This window comes from Schistocerca serialis, chromosome 1 (assembly GCF_023864345.2).
Source record: "Schistocerca serialis cubense isolate TAMUIC-IGC-003099 chromosome 1, iqSchSeri2.2, whole genome shotgun sequence".
In the NCBI taxonomy this organism is placed as follows: domain Eukaryota; kingdom Metazoa; phylum Arthropoda; class Insecta; order Orthoptera; family Acrididae; genus Schistocerca; species Schistocerca serialis.
Genome location: NC_064638.1, coordinates 418,885,062 through 418,907,119, shown reverse-complemented (window position 1 = coordinate 418,907,119; position 22,058 = coordinate 418,885,062). Strand labels below are relative to the sequence as shown.

Genomic DNA, 22,058 nt, shown 5'->3' with positions numbered 1-22,058 from the left:
TCGGACATGTGTCCTACCAATCAAACGGAGTTCCACCTTGTGGATGACACTTGTCAACTAATTGGTTTTCCGGACTTCCAGAGTTTGCGTGGCACTCAGGGCTGCTGGGACAGTGCGGCGGTAGGCCTAGCTGTGTAAGAGGAGAGAAACAGTGGGTGCGGGCTCTGAAAGAAGTCCAAGAAAATCGTAACACTATTTAGCATCACGTGCAAAAACGGAGAATGATCGACCAGTAATTCGTGTTGCATAAATTACACATCTCTTTCCTGTTTCCTCATCAGGCAGAGGCACTTGATGTACTGATGAGGATTTCCGGAACTCCTGAGTCGTTTATTCAGCGGAAAATGCAACCATGATTCATCACCAAAAAAATGAATATTTCGGGATCAGGCTCTCAGTAATCTACAGACAGCAATGGCCAGTTGCAGTACTGACGGCAGCAACAGTATCGGTCGATGCAGTACCTATATTTTAAAGGACTTAGTTTGAGATTGCCTTCTGTAAGCAAATGCTACTGACACATGAAACTGAAGCGTCAATGGCGCAAAAACCGGTAAGCCACCTGCCATACTGTCGGAGCGTCAAGCGGTAAAGGCAGCAACAGAGTTTTTGATTCCCTCGCAAAACGCTGGCATCAACAAGTACAACTTACCCTCACAGCTTCCATTCGGATGTATTTCTCTATTCTGAATCTGTTCTTCAAAGGAGTACCCTCGAAATTAAGGCTTACCGTAACTGTACAGTACTTCTTTAGCGAACAGATCGAGAAAGCATTACTTGTGACAAGCAGAGACAGCGCTTGCTACTGTACACGAACAGTGAACTTTGCGGAAGTGCTAAAGTGTTTACAAGGACTATAAAGATACTAATGGATCATGTTATTGTTAGCTGCATTTTTTTCTGAAAAGGTTCATGGCACTGTATATGATATTGGTAGGCAAAGTACTACACTGAAACAATTCGCACTGGGGAATAAAAATTTGTGACGGGGACGGGGAATGTTAAGAGATGTTGTGAATGTCTGCAATGTGGGGATAGTAAAGAAATAGGTGGTTTGCGTTGAGGCTTAATTGGCAGTGTGAGGAGTTTGTGGTAAAGAAAGCACGGTAACTTTAGATGAAGCAAATCGGTGGAGGTCGGGCTGAAGCGAGGAAAAAAGATAAAAAAGGAAAGGTAAAAGAAAAAGTCCTGATGAAGGGAAAGACATCGAGAGGTTGGTTAGATCCGCTAGGAAGGACAGATGTCAGCAGGGTTGCGTGGATATGAGTAAGATTTAAAGAGTGCGTAGGTGTGGGTTTGGGTTGTTATAGTTGTCGAAAGCATGACAGGACTGGAAATTATGGACGAAGCGTTGAAGTTATTGTTATCAGATTTTCAATGTGTTTGAGGAGGAAGGAGTATCTGATAAGCTGGGATAGTATTTCTGTTGGGAAGAGTGAATAGACGTAGAAAACGAAGCGAGTCCATAGTCTTCAAAGATTTGCAGGGAGTGATAGAACTTTTGGAAGGCAAACTTCTTGGGTTGATTTCCTAAGTCATATGCGTTATTTACGAGAGGAATTTGTGGCAGGCCGCATCAGACCAGTCATAAGACTCGTGACTTAAAAAATGTATTATTAATTTGCAACCAAAGAGTACAATAAAATTTGTACATACGAATTAGTTTCATCTAACTGGGATGAGGCTTCCGACCATCTAACCCATTACAGTTTACTCATCTTATATTGGTAGCAGGATTAGCGCTTCGTGGTTGTCCAGCAGCGCGCTCAGCGGTACCTCATAGCTGTTAATTCATGTGGCTCCGGATGCAATGCTACCAGGGATACAAAAAAGTTATCATATCTGTACAATGAGATTCATAACGTGCTACGCATTAGGTGCTTATTTTGAGACTAGTGAACCAATGATTTATTATGTTGTTTTTTTCTTTACAGACAAAATAGCAGCTAATGGTCACGAAACCGTCTTTCTAAGGATAGGAAACCTGCTCATCCCTCTAAGGTTGACACTGAGCATATAAGGTAAGCATAGCGCTGATCTCATTGTAAGCCACTGTAACAACCAAACATTCTATTTTAATCCACCTCTTCTTCATTTAATAATTCTTATTATGGATGAAGTAGGCTTTTTCAGCAATTATTGAATTCTGCATCTGTATATCAATGTCAATCATTTCTCTCAACTACTGATTCAACAATATAACAAGAAATATATATTAAATATAATGTTTCCTTATGGTATCCTCCAAATTACCCAAAAAATTAGTCAAGTAACCTATCAGTCACTAAAGTATGGCAGTACTCTATTATCTATTTATTTTGGCAAATTATTTCTCCATAATTTTTCAAATAAACTGAAACCATTGCCGATACTTTCGAATTAGTTTCAGTTTTGTGCCTTCTTGCAGTGAACTCATTTAATATCTTCATTACCTGTTGTGCATGTTGATAAATGTCCATTAATCTAACACTTAATGTCAAATATTTCGTGACTTCAATATAGTGTTCGCCTATTTCTCCCTAAGCACCAACAGAAGAAAAACCAACACCCTGTAAATGTGTGTTGTTCTTACTTTAGCGGACAGTATAATTTATGCAGCACATTGAAAGAGTACTCGGAATCTCGACAAGAATTATCATGTGTTGTCACGCGTGAGGTGAGCTCAGCACAATAAAGTATAACTTTGCATTCAGTATTCAGATACTCGATACACAGTTTAAAACGTTATAACGTCCCGTACTGAAGCCAGGGGATAACTTCCCACTAGTTTTCCGACTCAAGCACGCCTCCCTAGCCCTGGTTATTTACCGATAAGACTTGCCTCCTCATCATAGTTGTTCATTATTTTGTATTCTCTACGTACTAAAAGAGTGGGAGTAATTAGCCTTAATGTTGAACTTGATCTGTGGTAAACGTGGGTACCGAAATTGAAGTACTTTGGCTCAGCAATTAATCATACTAAGCTTGAGAAATACCTTTAGAGGTACCACAACTACAGAAAAATATATATAAACGTTAAGTGCAACTAAAGAGGTATGCACGTAATCATATTTCCTTCGTCTCATTCTTCTTTTTTTACTGGACATTATTACGTATCTTCCTGTTGCCATCCCATCACTAATTCATTCCACGTCATTTCGATACAGAATGTGCAGATGATCTACGGAACACGGAATTAACTATCATCGGTATAGAACCAGTAATGATTTACGAAGTTGAACAGTAAACTAATAATCAGTCACCTACTTGGCAACATTAATGCGAAGTATCACGCATGTTTACTCTTAGTAATATTACGGTATTTTGACCTATTCTCCAAAACATGAAAGAAACGAACCCCGTATCACTGCGATTCTCTATTACATTTGTCTGCCTGTCTAACAGCAACGCTGGACGGCAGTACTTGGGGAGCATGTGGTCAACAAATGCCTTTCGCGACCGTTAGTGCCGATTTTTGAAAGACAATCGCTACTTCTTCTCTCTTTTTCACGAGACTGCTTGGACATTGTTTCTCCCGTTCAACGTAAAAAAGTGTTTCGTGTTCTACAACGCCCTATGACAGTCAAACTTCCCAACCAGCCTCCATTGTGGGCAAGCACTTTGCAATATGTCATACGGGCAACGGTAGTTGTCTCTTGGTTTCGTAAATGTTTCAGTACGACAACTAGTTTTACACCCTCGCAGAACATAAACGAACACAGTGGATTGTGGTCGCGTTCCCGTGCGCGCTTACGCTTACGGCCAGCGGTGGCATACTCGCATGTGTCTGGCCACAGGTTCTCGAATAGGGCGACACACTGCCACGCCCCGCTCGTCACAATATATACGTGTAGGCACGCCTACCTCCGTAAATAATGAAGCGTCACGCTAATGGCACACGGTCGCACATTGAAGAGTCGTGTGAGCTAGTGCTGAAAGTTTACTCAAACCTTCAGTGTTGTCTGTAAACCGAAGAGAAAACTTTGGTTTTCTCCAACGCAGTAACCACAGTTCTGTTTACGAACTGCGAAAAATCTAAATAAATGGAAAGAAAAGAAAAAATTAAAATGAAGTGTTAAAAATTCTAATATATGTCTTTAATAGCTAAAGACACAGTTCGTAAATCTAAGCAGAACAAGAAACTAGTTCATGAGATGTACCAGCAGTACCTAACCGTTAGTGAACCAGGCAACAGAGGATCTAAAGCATTGAGGAAGACCAGGACTAGTAGATCTGGCAATAAAAGGTGACTGCAGCAATCACGCAGTACCGCAGAAAATGGCAAAACCGCTAATAAAACTGAAAATACTCTGTTGTATGTTCTTTGTGGATGGTGTCTTTAATTTTACAATGCTTCACATTTTGAAACTCAATAGATTTTTACGTAGTTCACTATTTCTTGAGCATTCTTCACCATGGATGCTGTTATTAACTATTTTTGTAAAGAAGTGCAATAATGAGCCACACCTTGCCGCCCTCCTCTCCTCTCCCCATTAGAAACAGGCGCAGCAATGGTGAACCAACAAAGTATGCTTGTGTGCCAAAGTTAAACGCACGTCACCGTTCGACGTCGTAGAAAAGATATGCATATGTTTTATTAATCTTCAGTGGACACGTGCAATCAAAACTGGAAAAAACATATTGAAAAACATAAATCTAAGTGAACTACTGCAGAAAAATTCTGAGAGAAATCTAAGCGGCTAAACTATACAGATGGTGAATCAAAATTACGAAATATTCGAATCTCCTGGGAAGATGTATTTAAAGTCAACGAATTTCAGTCACATAGCTTCAAGTATCTTTTGTCTATATTCTCGCCGCCCGCCCCCCTCCTTATAACTCTCTCTCTCTCTCACTCTGTCTCTCTCTCTCTCTCTCTCTCTCTCTCTCTCTCTCTCTCTCTCTCACACACACACACACACACACACAAACACACACACTTTCGCGATCTTCGGGCTATTTTTAAGGTGAGTGCCAGAAACAGCTGTTTCGGCCTCTGTTTTCCTTCACACGGTTTTCAGAAGGGTAGTATCTTTCATCTCTTATCTAATTGCTCCCAAGTCGCGTGACAAGAGAGCAGTATTCAGATTGTGTTGTCAAAAACATAAAATAACAAATGGCTATTAATTTCTAAGACTCATGAACTGCATGATGCCAGAACGAACAGACAAAAAGAAAGGATGTCTAAAAATCTGATTGAATCTGCATGCCTCAGATTCTACGCAATCATTCCATACCTCAGATTCTTCGTAATCATTCTTCCTTGGAAACGTAATTTTCATGCACATAAAAGCGTCCTAGGAAAGGTCTTTTTTAAATGTCGGATAAAATAGAACAATGAAAATAATTCATAATTTGTATATGGAGACTGAGTGCTGGCGCATTGTTTCCTTTACGGTATCCACAGTTTTAAACTCAATAAATGATTAAATAATAGTCAAGTAGGAGCAATATACAGGGTGTGATGGGTATAAATGCAGACACTTCTATTCGTGACTGAAGGCAGTGTAATGAACAACATTACACCAGTATTTACGGTATTTGGACGCTACTAATTATAGCTATTACATGTATGTTTTTAAATTGGGTGGTACCTCTAAGTATAAGCGGTATGAGTAAGCCATTAATGCTTAGTTTAACCTCGCAGCATGTCAGTTGTTGAATTGTTAGTCTAGACAGGCACAGTCCACTTAGTTGTGGAGTTATGACCCTGCAGAAAATATCAGTTAGTACATTATGTGACATATCTGGGGGGAACACTGTTCGAGACAGAGAAAAAATAATCAACACACTGATGTGTGTACATATTAAGCTACCACACACCAAAAATCTTCACTTATACCCGTTACATCCTGTATAATCATGTGCTTGGGCTAGAACAGAACATAAAAAAGACATGGAAAACGGGTAACACATAATCCAGCCTGCACTATCCTATAGAAGTATGAGCGGAAAATCGGTAGGGTCCGATACTCTATTAAGGCTGGTACATATTTCTTAGTTTACAACATCACCGAAAAAAATGCTTGTAAGTTTACATCGAAACATTACTGATCATAAGTAATTCGTTCAACAATTTATTACTTTTGAATAAATAGTAATTCGTTCAAAAATTTATTACTTTTGAACGCGAAATTAAGCATTCGTTGTCGCAGCGAGAGAAAATTGTTCATATTATTCATGAAAACAGAATTCATTTCCGAGAATTTCATGCTTGATGTTAAATGCATTACTGTACGTTTAACAAACAAACGAAAAAATACGTACTACTATTTCTTGTTACCTACGAAGATCAGTATCGTCCTCTTGGACGGTTGTGGAAGAGCTCGTTTCGTCATCTTCTTAGGTTTCGTAGAAGGGTCAAATATTTTCATAATCATAGTAACAGAGTCTACTATGCGTCTGATATATGACGCTTTAACTTTACGGTTAAAGACATTGACGAAAATCTTATGCGAGTCCTACTGTCCTTTATAAAATATTTTAATAATTGTAATGTCAGTTATTACGGAGCTACCTTAGCAGATTACGTTAAATTTGGACAAAAGTTATTGCTCGCACTGATTAAGTTTTTAGATTTACAGGAGTTTCCACTCCTAAAAATAAATAAAATATAAATTTTAGCACGCGGCGCCCTTCATTTGCGGCACTGCAGTCGAGTAAAGCAAGGAAGAAAGAAAGGAATGCTTGGATTTAGAGTCCCGTCGTCGACGAGACGTAACACAAGCTCGGGTAAGGGAAGGACGGGGAAGGAAATGGGTTGTGCTCTTTCAGAAGAACCGTACCGACGTTCACCTTCAGCGATTTAGGAAATGACGGAAAACCTAAATCTGGGTGGCTGGTCGAGGATTTGAGCTGCTGTTTCGAGTGTCTTACCTCTGCACCAGTTCACAGATTTTTTGTTACGCAAAAAAGGAAATAAATTTTTGATCCAAATAATACGTTTTTCTAGAGACCTGTACAATAAACTTTTATTAAGCTTCAAGTACAGAAATATTACTCAACAAACCCGCCAGATTCTAAGAGAGATACGATAAAAAGTTGTAACGTCACTTTCTAAGAAGCAAAAGCCACGAGTATTCCCGAAGGACGTCACTAGCAATACAGATAGAGAGACATTGCAATGGCCAGACGCGAATCTTCGTTTCACGCAAACGGAGGTTGAAGCCGTCCTGGTGAGTTGCAGTGATAGATTAAAAATTCCGACCGTCCTTAGCTTCTACCATTTCCATCTTTCTTTTAATAACTCGTTTCACGGTTCATACGATCCGCAACACTTTCTTTGGAAATCGAGGTCTCACTGAAATGTGATTGATCCAATGCAAAGTAAATGATGAAACGTCCTTGTCTGCGTGATTTTATTTAATCAAAAGATGGAAAATTGCGTGATCAGTGAATCAGAGTCGACTCTGATAACTCATCTTATCATTCACATCATGAAGTTGTTGCTGTCAGAGGACACATGAATACGAAGGGTCAAAACCTTCCATTGCCTCTCCTAAACCAGACCAGACAGAACTGCGAAACAATGAATTACGCCTTTAAAAACCCATTTAGGCATAAGGATCTTTCTGCGTTTAACACCGTTTAACCATTACGCCACGCAGGTACAGAACTACACACCAATATCCCTAACTTCAGTTTCCTGCAGGATTTCATGCTCGAACACAATGTCATTGCTTTCTGGAACCAGTAATGGTTCCGTTTCAAAAAGGCTACCACACGATCTATTGACAACCGAGACATGAGCATATGAACAGCCTTCTACTGCTACAACTCAGTACATCACAGCGTAACGGATACTGGATGACCAACAGAAACTAAAATAACCTCGTGTGCGCCCAGTAAAGCGTAATAGGAACGCTAATATTCTCACTAAATACATACAATTTTCAGGCAGGGTCAGCAGCATTTTCACATTATTCGCTGAAGATGTTGTTGTGTACAGGAAAGGCAGTGACTATAAATTGGGGATAATTCTGGACTATCACTTAGAATGGACTGAACGCACAACAGCAGTCTGTAAAAAGACGTCAGTGTCACTTCACTCACTACAGAAATATACAAAAGTATTTCCTTTCGAGCTTCAAAAGAAGTTCGTAGAGCTACTAATACTCCCCGTACTTACTATGGAGATATCGTTCTCCATGGACTTTCAAACGAAAGCTCAGGCAGGCTGAAACTGGAAATAAATGCTTGTATACGATATATTTGTAACGTATGGTTCTTCGACCGTATCACACCAGCCTACGTACAATTATCCTAACTACGCGCCGCGTAGAGACTATCACATTGTTTGCTCTTTCATCTTCTCAATCACTGCACTACTCCTCATTTGTGTTCGACTCTTGCATTACTATCTGAACGGAAAACCAGAAACACACGTTTTGAACAAAGTAAAATTCTCTCTACACCTTCACATAAAACTGTCATGTTCTCTAAACCATTTTCTTTAGCGAGGACCCGACTTTGGAACAATTTTCCTCAAAACATCAGAGAAATCAAATTCCTTACAAACTTCAAAAGACAGCTAAAGATCCACCTTCTGTCACACTAGCCATCTCTCGCACATTCCATGCAGCGCACTACCGTCAGTCCATCTTCCCCGCAACATTTCCCGGTCCCTTATCGGTAGAGTTCTCTATGTATGTCCTGCTCTTTCCAAGCAGCCACTGTCACTGTAATTTCAGTCTTTTCCTCTTCCTTTACCCATTCCGCTCTGATGGTACTAAACATGGCCTAAAATGTGCTAAGCTAATCTATGTCATTCTAAATGCCCTTCATTATTATTACTGTTAATTATTGTTATATTATTGGGAATGTTTTGTAGTATCTTTGGTACGTGCTGTTCCTGGTCTGATGTAGGAGAGGACCTTAAGACCTTAATCTGGTCAATCTAAATAAGAAATACATAAATGTAAAAACAGAAAAAACTCGGCGGTATCAGATTACCGAGAAATTTGTCAAGCTTGGAGCATCGTTTATAAATCCAGGGGTAACAATATTAAGTAATATGAAATGACATGCAGTTACGAAACCAGTAATAGGAAAACCGAGTGGAAGTTTAACATTATTTGGGAGGTGTGAAGGAAAGTGAAGAGCATCTGTTAATGAAATCGAGTACAAGACTCTTCCATGTCCTTATATTCCATGAACTGTTCAAAAATTTTCTGTTGGAACCGCGGCGGACGGCCATGACGTCTGCACGCTGGCGCTAGATGGCACAATGCGATGCTTGGGCCCCTTGCACTGTCACTTGTAAGATGGCTATGCTGATCGAAACTGAACTAAAAGACATACGCAAAGTGTCAGATTTTTGTAGGCATCTGTATGGCATCTCACTAACAGAAAACATACTCAGCTCGATGTGTGTGAGTTCGGTGCGAACAGTTCGGTGATGACAGACCAGAAGTACGTGATGAGCAAAACACTGTCTGCGAGTAACTCAGCTGTCAAGAGACGTAGTCGTATTGGATGCAACTCAACGCTCGGAAGGTCAGAAAATCGCTAAGACAGCATTACATCTCGCAGGCATCACATGGGGTTCCTGATGGAACGCTTTTCCTGAATCATTCCATTTACGGAGACGAAACATGGATGCATCATGTGGCATCAATGATCAGGCAAATATGGATGGTACGGCAACATGACTCTTACGCCCGATCAAAGAATCCAGAACAATTCAACCCCAGAAGCCAACCACAGTGAATATCATATGGGGCGTCAAAGCTATGCTTCTTCTTCTTCTTCTTTTCCTTAGCAAGGGAGTGGTACTGTCTGACGCCAACAACTGTGACAAAATGGGGCTTTGGCTGGGGATATTTCGCAGAAAAAGGTCCACAGCTTTCTTAACAGCGTCTTCTTGCTGCACGGAAAATCGTGATTACCCTGAAGTAAGTTAAATGCTGTCGTGGTGAGAGGTAATGAACCATCCTCAATTCTACACCCACTTGAACCATCTCTTCGGATAGCTTCGGCCTATGGTAAGCGATCCACAAACGATACGGGGCTTCAGATCGTGGCTTAGCACAGTGTGATCCTGCGAAATCATCGATGCATTAATGTGCTGGAAACATAAATGTTATCATAATGTCCTAGCAAGTTATTACAATGTACCATCATAAAGGACGATGAAACGGACGGTTCAAACTAGCGTCCGGCCATCCTAATTTAGGTTTTCCGTAATTTCCCTAAATCTCTTCAGCCAAATGCCAGGATGGTTCCTCTGAAAGGGCACAGCCGACTTTCTTTCCATCCTTTCCTAATCCGATGGGACTGATGATCACGCTGTTTGGTCCCCTCCCCCAAATCAACCAATCCCGCCATTCACTTTAATTTATTCAGGAAAATCGCGGAAAACCGAAACCTGGATGGCCGGTCGAGGAATTGAACTGCAATCCTGCCGAATAAGAGTTCAGTGTCACAGCACGGCGTTTTTTATCAGAAGAATTTCACCTTCCTGCGATGTGTTTTAAAATACATATATTTCCGTTGTTTAACTATCCGTCTTTGATTTTTAATTTAAAACAGAAAACAGCCCGAAATTTAATTTTGCATTTCTAACCGTAAATTTTTTTAATTCAGTTGGCTGAAGCGCGGAGAATTGTACCGCTAGCAGCCAACCCTCCCCCTTATGGAGCAAGGGGGATAAATAACAATAAAGAAAAAGAAATCCCCGTTTCGCCGCCGCAACTTGCAATCCTCTGCCGCTAGAGGCTCCGAACTGCAGCGTGTAACACGGTGGTGTGTAAGGTAACTATGCAGTGCTGAGAAACAGCGTGCCGTAAACAAGTTTCTAAAAGCAAAAAAAGAGAGCAGCAATGGAGTTCCGCCTCAAAGAACCACCAACGCCAAAAACGTTCAAGACCATGCCATCACCAAGCGAAGTCATGTCTACAGTGTTCTGGGTTGTTCAAGGTGGTGTGGTGAATTTGGAATTATTACCTAGAGGCACCACCGTAAAGTCTACAAGATACTGCGAGACACTCAAAAGATTGAAAGCACGGATTCGAAGAGTTTGTCCGCACATGAAGCACTCTCCCGTTCAGCATGACAGTACCAGACCACACATGAGCGCTGCGACGTTTACAACAATCCAACACCTTTGATTCACTATCATCGATCATCCTCCGTACAGTCTCGACTTCGTTCCACCCGATTTTCGTCTGTTTCCACAACTTAATGAACACCTTCGAGAACTTCACTTTGATACTGAAGAAGCGATACAAGCAGGGGTGATGTTGTGGCCCCGTCAACAAAGTCCAACATTGTACAGTGACGGTATTAACAGATTGGTCTCTCGCTGGGAGAAATGTTCGTCATCGGAGTGACTATGCCGAGAAATAAATATGTAGACATGGAGAATAAAAATTTAGAATGTTAATAACGTTTGTCTTATTTAAAAAGCTTAAATACTTTTCACATTAAAATTCAGTGTCACAACTTTTAACTAGTATAATCTAATTTCAGTTTATTTACGGAACTGCTATTGTACTTTGCTACTTATGTGACTAAAGCGCCCTTTTTCACCAACTACTTAATTCATTTTGAAGTCCCACAACTCATTAATCAGTCAAGACAAACATCGTTTTTCTACTGTAAATCAATTTTTTAATGTGAATGTATAACAAATTTTTATAATAACGCATACTATGTTGCCACAAAGAGGAACTAAGTGTCGTCTCCGATATATCCTTTCTCTTCGGAATGGTAGTCCAGCAAGGTATACGGGGAGATCCTGTAGAGCTGCTAAAATAGTACATGCGTACTAGCAAAATTGAAGCTGTGAACTCTGGTCGCGTTTCCCGCCCGAACAGTTACAAATAACATTGCCCGTGTAAGGTATAGGTTGGAGTCCTGGTCTGTCATGCAGTTTTGATCTATCCGGAAATTTCACTGCAGCATCACCTAACTTGTAGAACGAAAGATTCATTCTGAAAATTATTAATTTAAAACTAGTTTTCAATAAGGGTAGAAATGTATTAATGGAAGCAGATGTCTGCACAATTCGTTTAAACAGGAAGTTATTCACCTGTATTACCTGTTTTGTTAAAATATCATTATGCATAATGAATTAAGTGACCATACACTGAGAAATACCAAAAATGTTCTGAATTCAAGAGAAAAAAAAGAAAACACGTTTAGAGAGAGAGAGAGAGAACGAAGGATCTGGAAGTAGAAATAAATAACGTGATCTCGTGTGAATAGAGTGAGATGGAAACAAATAAGAGGTTATGTCGTGTCAGTAAAATTACATTTTCTTATTATCAATGCTAAGTGTACAATCCTAAGTTACTGCCGCTGTTATAGGCGATCCATTGTAATTTTAAGGAGTAGTAGTACGATACTGGCATCTGTCTGAGATCAAGTTGTGTGTATACGAGGATTTGTTCTTCATCTTTCGTATTATATTTTTCTAAATTCTTTTTTTATTTCATGGACCCAACTTATTTTTGACCTCTTATCCCATAAATATTTGACTGTTTTACATTCTATATATATGTCCGTAAAATACGTCTTCTTTTTCTCATTACTGCTGACATGTTTTCTATATTTCGATAAATTTCATCGTTACCATGTAATTTCAACCTTCCATACTTTTTCATGGGGTTAATATTTTCCTAATGATTCACCTTTCCAGTATCCAAGACATCCGCTTGCATACAGACATTCTAGTTTCACTACTGTAATGCAATGCCTTATTTTTGCACTTCTAGACTGGTATTTTTAGTTCTAAAAGTCTTTGCTTTTATCTTATGGCTTTCCCATTTTCTGTATCCTTTCCTCTATAACAGCTTTTACCAAAACATTTTCTTGGACTACCTCCTAAGATATTTAAATGTTTTAATCTTTTCAATTTGTCCAATATCTGTTTTCAGAAATTACGGTGCATTTTTAATAATTGTAAAAAATTTTATTTTCTCTGCAGAAATTCTTTAACCGGTCCTATTGGCTGTATGCTTTAAAAGGTTAACTTGTGTTACTGCAGAAAGTATAGCAAAGTCATCTGCACATGCTGGGCAGTTTATTTCAATATTTTTGTTTCTTCTTCCCATCCTTATAAGTAAAATCTTATATTCATTCAGTTTTTCATTCCAAATTCTTACTGTTTTTATAGAACATCATTAAAAAGAATTGGGCAGTTCATCATCTTGCCGTATTTCGAATGACAAAGATATTTCTCCCAGAAATTTCACTTCAGATACTGTGTCTGTAACTCTTTCACGAATCAGATTTGCTAATGTAAACTTTACACCAAATTCTCGGATGATTTTATCTACAGTTTGTCTTTCAACGGAATCACAGGCCCTTTTGAGATCAACAAATATTACTAAAGTTTCTATTGAATTCAGTAATCTGTGTCGAATGGTTCACTTCTGATCAAACATTTCTTCAAAACATGACCTGCCTTTCCTAAAACCCTCTTAATATTCACCTAAATAACGTTAAATGCTGTTTCGTCTCTGTTACTAAGATTTTCGAAAATATTTAATATGTAACTGGTAGTAAATGAATTCTTCTGTAGTTTTCAACGTCTTGTTTATTGCCTTTCTCACATTATTATTATCAATACTATTACTATTTAGTGAAGAGGATCTAGTGGTTTGGCAGGAGTCCCCACCCTTTATTTTGATAAATAACTTTGTTCAATTTTTGTGAGACAACAATTAATGTATCTACTGCCTCTGGAATTCGGACGCCGGAACTGTGATTTTAATGAGTAGCTATATGGTACTTAGATAATTATTTGTCGTTTTAACAACAGTGAAAGTATAAATTATAATATGAAAATTTCGCATCTTAATTCTGTGTACTTTTTGCCTTCACTCGCTGAGACTAGAAAAGGGTCGCGGGAACGTCCGCAGTGTTCGTCCGCAAAACCTTTTTTTCTGCGTCCCGGCTCGCGGAGTGTTAAAGGCACAGTGGGAAGCGTGCGAGAGGCGGGTTCAAGTTCTGCGGCGCCATGTAGTGGGCAACGTGCCAGCCAACTGAGCGACCGTGTGTAGTGAGACTAGATACTTCTGCGTACCGCACTGCCACGTGAGATATGGGCACGGGGCTACCTCTGTGCGTCCTTACACTTCCTGGAAAACAAGACTAATGTTATACTGCGGAGGTAATTATTTCACTAAGATATTGTTTTCATCCCTAGGATATCATGTTTAAACATTCATCTTTCCTGAATGAAACCTATAGCGTTTCTGTCTGTTTCCTGAAAGCTCTCAGAACGATTTATAGAAAAACAGTGATTATCATCAATTTTTAAATTGTTGAACGGTATACGAAGGTCGTCACTTTAATAGTGGCAACTATTTATTTATAGCTCGTACAAAATAGATACGTCTTTCAAAGTTTTACTGACCTTCAAAGTAGTCACCAGCGTTGTGTGTAACCCCTTGCCAGCGATGTGGAAGTCGTAGGATACTCTTAGCAGTGCCAGTTGTGTTGACAATTCGAGCGGCGCCGTCTGTTGCCCGACGAATTTGTAGCAGTTCTGAAGCGAATGCCATGAAGTGTTTCCTTCAGTTTAGAAATCGAGTTGAACTCACGAGGGCTTATGTAAGGGGGAGTGCAGTAGGTGGTATAGCACTTAGCAGCCCCATCCGTCAAACAAATCAGTAACAGCTTGCACTGTACATGCTTGAGCACTGTCCTGCAAAATGATGGTCAGGTCCTGCAGAAAGTGTCATCACTTCTGTCTCTGGGCTGCTCGTAGGCTGTGTTCCAAAAATGAACAGCATAGAGACAGAAATGATGACACTTTCTGCAGGAGCTGATTAGGAAAGACGTATTGAGTGTGGAAGGATTCCAAGGTAGAAGAGTAAAGAAAATAGGTCTGATGTGGTCAGAGACAAGAAGAAAAAACATAGCGAACAGATGAAAGATAAGAAAAGAAAAAACAGCGAATAAGGAATTCAGATTGTATCGTGGTCCTAAGTTGGCGCATCCAAGAAGAAAAAAAAGCAAATAAAAAGAAATACATGCCACTAAGATGTGGAGCACAGTAGCTCATACTGGTGGCCCTTCATGAGACGTATTCATTTGAACAGATGTGCGCATAAATTCGTCATTCTAAATGTGTGGTGGAATAGTGAGGCAACTACAGTCATTTAGCAATTATACGACAGTATTTGAGTCTTGTAGTGTGAACTTTATGCCAACAGTTGGATTTATACAATAATGAGAAGATACAAAACGTTGAACGGTGGACAGAGGTACATATAACTTCAATATTCCGCCCATGACGGTAACAACGGCAGTGTTTTTAATATAATTTTTATTCTCTGAGTAGAACAGGCTGCTCGGATAATCGCCCACCACATAGTCAGGGAGTTTTCAGCGAGGCGGTAGTGGGGCACAGGGAATCGAAATTGAGAATATTGTGGAGGGGATTTCCAGTTCTAGTATTTGCCTTCAACAAAAGGAAACTTCCCTTAAATCTTGGTCAGAAGCGGGTGATGGGAACTATTAATTATTCGATAGTACATCGCACACACAAATTTATATCTTGGAGTATGCGGAAATGTATTTATCTGTGTATATAGAGTATACTCTATGATCCGCTCGACAAGTGCAGTACACCTACGTCGCTCCTTTTGCGAAAGGTTTCTTTTTCTCATCTTTCATTCCCAGTTCGTGAGAGCAGAACGGACTGTTGTAGGACTTGGTCCTTTGAGCCAAATATCCAAGCAGGTTAAGAGCAGGGCCGAGGGGATCGCAATCGGGAATGTTTAGGATGGGATGTACAATCCCGGCATTCGCTTGGTGACCAAGCCAAACCTCCCGATGACTTTGGTCGTAACTCAGGGCCAGGAACCATTTTAATTTATTTCTAGGTCAAAGATGTCCACTGTACCAGACGAATATTAAAACTTTGATATATACAGGTCGCACTAATATTTCTCCCTCGCAATATAACAGCGAAAAACACTTGAAGGCAGCTAGCAAAAGTAATGAGAAGGGAGCCACAAGAGGAGGAGGTTAAAGGCGATAGGGGAGGGGATCGCTGTTTGAGGAGCGATGCTGAAGATGTTACAGAATATGTTTGTTAATCTGCGCGCCACACCAGAAGACGGAAATAGTCAATATTTCTTACGCATACGTTAAATTAGGAACTATGTATCATGTCTGAAAGATAAATCTCAATAACTTCTCCCAATTTTCCTTATAACTCGTAATAGAAATACGTTCGGTCTTTGAAACGTTTCTCTGGCAAGGCGTATTTGAAATGAATAGGCTATTTTTCATCAGAGAGCCCCATTTAAGGATACATTACGTGACTGTGACATGGGGAAACAATATTTCTGCTCAACGCGAGCATCTGTATACGCAACTAAAATAAAAGACAGAAAAGTCAGCAAACACGCGAGCGACTCATTTACAAGCGCTAAGTAGCACACACGCGATGTTATTGCCGATTATAACGCTTTACTAAAATGGAATTTCAAGTCCTATACGTCTCTTTCCAGGATAGAATATTCAGATCAAACGCTCCCTTTGTGCTGAGGCGCAGTACGTTAAAAAACGCGATCCTTCAGACGTGCGAGGTGTCCACGAAAGCTGTAACCGAGAATGACGTGGGCGGACAAATTATGAGGGCGCGAGGTCATTAGGAGAGGTAATGGGGTCTCGGCGAAACAATAGCGAATTATGAGGCGCACCACCCACGCAGAGCGGTCAGCCGCCGTGGCGCCGATAATAAAAGGCCGTCGGCATTCTCCGCGGACAGAGAGGCATCTCGATACCGGCTGCTGCCGACAGCAGCTCGTCGGAGATTTTCCACGGTCGGCACCTGGCATGAATGCTGCGGACTGTCCTTTGCACCGTTCCGCAGTAGACCCACGGTGATAGTTATCAGACATTTGGTTCTCTCGCTAGGGGAACACGCTATTGTTACTGAAGTTCCGTAAATCGTAAGCTGTATTCGTGCCATCTCTGCTGGTCATCGGATGGAATGGTTTTCTCCTGAAGAACCTTCAATTTTTTTTGCCGACGCGTATTATACGGTGAGTCTTCTACGAAACAGTTCCATGGCATGACCACAAGCCTTTCCGCAGCGTCAGCAAATCCGTTCGTTACTGCCAACGCAGTGGCTATTGTCCGCACGGTGTCAACATAGCTAGGGACAGGAAAATTTCGCGATAACGCAAAATATAACGTGAAATCGGCCATTTTTAACGACATAACTCGAATTCTATGGTTTTTACGAAATGACACATAATTTGGCACCTTCTTCATGTGAAAAAATGTATATTTGAGGGCAGCAGTTTACAAAATGATTGTGATGTAGATTTATTCTTCAACATTGAGTTCGCCTATAACCATAAAATGGCAATTCCTTTCCCGTGTAATCAACTTACGCCCTAGATGTGACAACAAACGAAAGTAGCTTCTTCCAAGGAACACCATTCTGGTAACAGTTTTATTCGCCGAAGTCACATTTTCGGAATCTAATGGAAAACAAATCGTGCAAAAATGACGCGTTCTTGAGATATCTTTAATACGGATCCTAAATTAAACTACATACTTTCGTAGTTCTCAAATACAAATGCGAAAACCACCAAATATGGCGCTTCAGCATTGCAAGCACGTAATTATTTCCGCACAAATCTCCTTAGAACGAAGATTCAATACCATAGGGCCTCCTTGGTTTGCATCTAACAATTAATCAAAAAAAAAAAAAAAATGGTTCAAATGGCTCTGAGCACTATGGGACTTAACATCTTAGGTCATCAGTCCCCTAACCTAAGAACATCACACACATCCATGCCCGAGGCAGGATTCGAACCTGCGACCGTAGCATTCCCGCGGTTCCGGACTACAGCGCCTAGAACCGCACGGCCACCGCGGCCGGCTAAATTAATCACACAACACGATAAGTCACTTAAAGAAAAAGAGCTGATAGATACTACATATTTTCATATCCAACGTAACACCGGAAAACAATGAATAAGACAAAAATAAAGATCATACAGTACTTGAAAAATAGACCGAAACTTACTATAAAATAAAACGACTTTTTTCTTCTTCCTAGCTACAGCTTGTGTCTTCTTCGATGAAAGTGCGCAGACAGACATATTAACCAATCCTCATTATCGTTCTAAACTGCTTACAACTTGGTTTCCCTTCTGTAGAGTTCCTAAGTTAAGAATTAAACTCTGTTGATCCGATAGCTACAGCACAGGGTACTAGTTTCCCTTTGTACTGCTATTGTTGTTATCACCTCGTGCCTGACTCCCTGCACCGAGGGAAACTGTCGTCATCTTAATTTCCGTAGCAAGACGAAGGGAAGTGGTATGGTATAGTTCGTTATCGACAGGCTGGACCCAGGGTACTACATTTTAATTCCCGATCATCTTTGCAGTGCTCCGTAGTACTAAGGGCAGTTGATAAAATATCGATATTTTTTCCAAAAAATATCTAAGAATATCGGCGATAATCTTTTCAGCGATATCTCAATATATAAATGGCAATATCGAGTGCTGATATTTTTATTTTATTTATTTTTTTCGCAATTTTCGATAAATATTTGAAGTTCTTCTTTTGAAACTGTAGTAGAACGTAATTTTACTTTCACTGTGTGAAGGAATCTTACTACTTTTTGAGCTTTCATCACGTCCAGTATTTTTCTTTGACTGTGTTATGAAAGTATAGGGGGCATAAAGAAATAGTCCGATTGCACGGGAGGGGGGGAGGGGGGGAAGGTGGGTGGCGGTGTGAAAGGAAGAGCAAGACATTTGATGTGAAGAAACAGCACATCAGTTGCGTTAAAAACAATTTTTAACGCAACTAGTGAGCTATTTCTTCACATGGACGTTCTTTAAAATCAGTTGCTGAAACTGACGAACAAAAATCTAAATGACAAGATTGGTCTTTGTGGTGGGCGGATACGTGTGAGGGGGAATCCTGACGTAATCGGCGATCGGTGCTACCAACAGAAACTGCAACGTTTAACTTCACGACGCAATTTGGCAGTGCAACTGCTAGGCCACTGGCGTTTGCAGGAAAAAACAGGGAAGTCGACATGAAGCGTTCCTGAAAAATCCGATATGTGACGAAACATAATGACGGACCATCGGACACCTTTTTATTGTTTCACTTAGCTGCAGTTACCATTGTTAGCAAAGTTGTTATACCCAAGCGTGAAGATGCATCATTTTCCTTTCAGTTTTTGTTCTAAAGAGAATAAGCACGTTACTAGCTTGTTATGTACAGAATATATAGTGATAAATCAATACTTAAATATACAGCTCGAAAACTAGCAGCATACTTATAATGCGCAGCCAATATGTTTTTGGCCGGTACGTCGATATTTCTTCCATCTATATATCGATAACTTTTTCGATTAATCGAAGGCTGACAAAACATCCATTTTTTTAAATATCGATATATCGGATTCCAGATATTTTAAAAAATATCAACAGTCCTAGTAGTAATAAATGCATAGGCTATGGAAATCGGTCCATCATTTAAATTCCGCTACTGGCTAGTGCTACTTGTACAGCACTTTCCCAGATCTGATTGTCAGCGCCAGCAATCAGTATCCCGCCGTCATAGGAATGTGGAGTACCACTCCTGGAAGAAAGAATATTGTGAAGACATGGCTTAGCCACAGCCTGGGGGATGTTTCCAGAATGAGATTTTCACTCTGCAGCAGAGTGTGCGCTGGCACGAAACTTACTGGCAGAGACGAGGTACTGGTAGAATTGAAGCTGTGAGGACGGGTCGCGAGTCGTGCGTGGGTAGCTCAGATGGTAGAGCACTTGCCCGCGAAAGGTAAATGTCCCGAGTTCGAGTCGCGGTCCGGCACACAGTTTTAATCCGCCAGGAAGTTTCAGGTAATGATTCCTTTCGAAAGGAAAGAAGGATTTTCTTTCCAACTTCTGTCCAGTCCGAGCTTGTTCTCCTTCTTTAATGTACTCGTCACCAAGAGGAGTATGAAATCTAATATTCCTTCCTGTCTTCGCGGTGCCACATATTTAGCATGGACGGCATGTAGCATTCGCGAACTCAGTTCAGCAGTGGTTCCTATAGATGTACTCTCCCAATTTATGAAAAAAGGTGGAAACTTATCTCTACTGACGTTTATTTGTTTATTTCTGTCTTATTTATCTCTTCAACTTTTTTTGTAGGTGGGAAATTAATTGCCATAAACGTAAAACAATGAGGCGAATGAATACAAAATTAAGCAATCAACGTGGAACTGGAAGCTTGCACTTCGTAGGGATGGAAGCTATCACTCACCATTTTATTTTACCTTATTATTTGTATACAGCAGTTTTTTAGATACCTCTTAACATGATTATTAGTTAGTAAAGTAATTTACAGACCCACATAAATTGTGCTGGTGGCTAGAAAACATTTTAGAAACTTCTGAACACAATTAGTTTTTTAAAAGTTCAGCAGTAATTTCCATGTAATACGAAACTGTATCGGACTGGAACTCTTACTGATAAGAGTCCGCTAAACTTTTGGATTCCCATTCCGGGAAGGTGCACAATTGCAGTATGTCAGGAAAACTTAAATGAAAAAAGAGCGAATACTTCACTGCAGAGTGAAAAATTCATTCTGGAAACAGCCACTAGATAGTGGCTCAGCTATTTCTTCGAAAAAATCTTTCTTCCAAGAGTGGTACTCCACTAACGTGTGGAAAGTAGGTGAGAGGAACTGGCTAAACTAAAGTTATGAGGCGGATCATGAGTCGTGCTTGGATACTTATACTTCAGTCGATAAGAGCATCGCCCACGAAATCATAACGCTCTAGTTTAATTGGTAATTGTTGTAAGCTCTTATGGGACCAAACTGCAGAGGTCATCGGTCCCTAAGCCTACACGCTACTTAATCTAACTTAAACTAACTTAAGTCAAGGACAACACACACACCCATGCCCGAAGGAGGACTCGAACATCAGACGGGGGTAGCCGCACGGACCGTGACAAGGCGTCTTGGACCGCGGGGATACCCCGCGCGGCACGCTCTGGTTTCGAGACCCGGTGGGGCACACTGTTTTGACCTGTTACGAAGAATCGAAACAGCGCACACCACTCTGCAGAGTGAACTATTCATGCTACATGAAATTTCTCGTTTCTTTGCAGTAGTGTCTGTAAAAAGCAAAGTTCCGCGTCCTGCCCATATGGGCCAATTGAGAGAGTCAGCCCGACCAACCGCCGTATCATCCTCTGCCAGTGGAGTCATTTTGACGCAGTATGAAGGGGTATTGGCACAGCACAACGCTCTCCCGGTGGTTGTCGGCTGCTTTAACCTTGGAGGCTGTTTCTCAGTCAATTAGCTCCTCAAACGGGGCCTCATGAGGCTGAGTGCGCCCTGGCCCAGTCCTCCGACAAAGGAAAAATGCCTCACGGTACTGGCTATCGAACACAGGTCCCCTGCATAGCAGCCAAAGACGTTTACCATTGAGCTACGGTTGCGGACTATAGTAATCGGTATGTATGTGACAGCATGCCTTACCAACATGTTCCAAAACGCTGCGTATAAAAAAGGGTTTCTTCGGGGGCTCATACCTCAGCTTCTATTGGTGACAGAATGGTAGGATTAAGTTTTCTGGATAGCCCTTGGACTAGGGACCATTTTCATACTCAACGGAAGGATCGTCTTATGTAACTGTTCCCAAACGCTATGCCAAAGTTTGAATAGTATAAGCTTCCTGCAGTCTACGCAAAAGGAGAAAATCGGTTGGTTCTTTTCCATTAGATGTGTTCTACGGTGCTCCTTACGGGGCGTATGAAGGCATTATTTAGTTCACGATCAATTCCTATGGAACCAGGAAAAAGCGTTTTTTACTATTTTTCGCAGTGAGCAGCTAATGTCTAAATAACTAACCGCAACAATTGCTCAAATTTTAAATGTTTGCTCTCTAGGCAATCATCTAAAAGCGTCATCTTTCCATTTTCAAAAATTTTTATCCGTTACCAAGAAACATCCCAAAAACATGGCTTTTGGATACCAAAGCCGAGCCGCGGATTCCAAGATGGCTACTCACAGCAGATGCCTAAAATTTATTGCGATATTATTCCTAAGATACCGATATCGAACAATCCCGAAAATTTTCTTGGTGGCTT

General features: G+C 40.6%; 1 protein-coding gene across 1 annotated transcript in view; it reads left to right on the top strand.

The window, feature by feature from the left end:
• The window catches only part of LOC126472000 (serine-rich adhesin for platelets), a 154,086-nt gene that overhangs the window by 92,569 nt on the left and 39,459 nt on the right, over window positions 1-22,058 (top strand). The window contains exon 2 of the mRNA XM_050099903.1: window positions 1,935-2,021. The gene's annotated coding sequence lies outside the window, so the exon portion shown is untranslated. The remainder of the gene's footprint in view (window positions 1-1,934; window positions 2,022-22,058) is intronic.